Raw genomic sequence first — 2,016 nt, 5'->3', positions numbered from 1 at the left:
AGGAACCTCCCCGCCTCTGGCGACCGAACGCCGGGAAGAACCCGGCCGCCGCACCGGAAGTGCCTCCCCCGTCCACAAGCACTTCCGGGGTCAGAGCACGCCCAACGGCCTTACGCCTTCCGGCGTCCGGGCGTTAAAGGGAAGCGTCGTGTCGCCAGGGGGGCGGGGCGGAGCGGAGGCGTCAACTAAGAGCGGGAAAAAAAGGGAATGGGTCGGATATGCCTCAGGGGCGGGGTCCCTGGGAAGAAGGAGTGAGGGGGAGGAGAGGCCCCATTGGGGTGAATGGGGAACACCCCCCCCCCGACAGGCGGGCGCTTTTGCCCGGGTTGGCCCCACGCCCCAGGTGGTGTGAGCTGCCCGTTGGCCCGGGACCCCATGTGCTCCCCCCACCCCGTGCCAGACTCTCCCCTGCTCAGTGGGGCAGGCCCTGCAACCAGCCTGCTGGGCTGAAGGCCTCCTGCCGCCATGGCTTGTCTGGAAAGGCCTGTGCCTCGTGCCATCCCCGTCCAGACGGACGCTGCCTGCCCCAGCACTGCCTCCCTCCCAGGCGTGAGAAGCAAAAGAGGCCTGGCTGACCAGCGCGCTACAACAACAGCACTGCATATGGGTTCCAGCGGGCACAGCTGCTCCAGCCTTTGCCCCAGCTCTCGCCAGGGAAGCTGCTGGTGAGGTTTTAAACCCAGCGGGCCACCTGTTGGGCCGTTTGTCCCCTGTCTGGGATTGAGACAAAACCAGATGTGGATTTGTGCCGTATCGGATGTTGGAGACACCATTTTGAGGAGCACGCTGCTCCACTGTGTGACCTCCCACACCATGCAAGTGAGGTCACGGAAGAAGGGCAGCGTATTCCTCAAAATGGCGTCTCCCCATGTGGCATGGTGTGGGGGGTAGGTCACACTAGCAGGGGCAGGCCCATGCCATTCCTGGAATTACCAAATGTCTTGTATTCTGCTAGGGTGGCCACTCATGCATTCCCAATCACCAAAGCTCCTAATTCACAAGATCCTCTCCCCACAGTTCACACAACCACTCCCAATTTCATCCCAACTTGCACAGTCACTCCTGCCTCATTGCAGCCATCACAGCCAGTTCCTGCTCTTACTCCAAATGACACATCCAGTCCAAAGTGTTTTTTCAATTGCCATAACTACTCCCAACTGACAGACTCTATAAGAATGAGATTTATTCTAGTTATAAGCTTGACAGAGAGCACTATCACACAGCTCCCCCAGAAGGGGAATAGGGGAACTGATCACCTCAGAGAGCTCTATACGTACAACTCTCTCTCTGATCATTAATTCAGACGCTTTCCAAGAGCTGCCTGAAAGCAGGGTACCCTCTGGTACTATTTAGTGGGTCTGCTTCTGGTTTTGCTTTTATTTGTTTATATCTATTTATATATTTTACAGGCATTCCACCTCTAATGATACGGAAATCCAACCCTCATCCATCCCAGAAGTATAAACACATATCAAATCTGAGCATTAGAATAAGGGTTCCTTTCATTTAATAAAATCAGCTGCTAGTGAGATGACTGCAAGTATTAAATCTGAGGGCAGTTATCCTGCTGAAATTCTGCAGCTGTTGACGTGTTGTGTATGTGTAATTGGTGGCAAACTGTTCTGTATTGAGTATGATACAGCCTGCTTTAAGATCCTGTACAGTCCTATAAATTCCACAAATTGATCCCAGAACAATGTATGGCCATTAGATATTGTATATCATTATTTTAGTGGAGGAAAGGCTGACTGAGTTCACTGGGCTGACCTGTAAATATTTTCATAAATATAGGAAACAAGTGAAAATGTCTTCTTTGAAAGAAAGTACTACATTTTGCACATTGTTCTTAGCTAAGTTTCTCATTCTGTATATGCTGTCAGTTGCATTTGAAATGAAAGTTTTTGTTTAAAGTGGGCATTTCTGAGGATCCTGCGGGCATACAAGCTTTTTTCCATCCTGCTGTAATAGTGTTTTGAGAAACAGAAAAAGAACATTGCTATTTAAAGATCTCCATTA

Source organism: Terrapene carolina, unplaced genomic scaffold (genome assembly GCF_002925995.2).
Source record: "Terrapene carolina triunguis isolate 2854851 unplaced genomic scaffold, T_m_triunguis-2.0 Scaffold629, whole genome shotgun sequence".
Lineage (NCBI taxonomy): Eukaryota > Metazoa > Chordata > Testudines > Emydidae > Terrapene > Terrapene triunguis.
The sequence above is the reverse complement of the archived record's forward strand: the minus strand, read 5'-3'. Positions refer to the sequence as shown.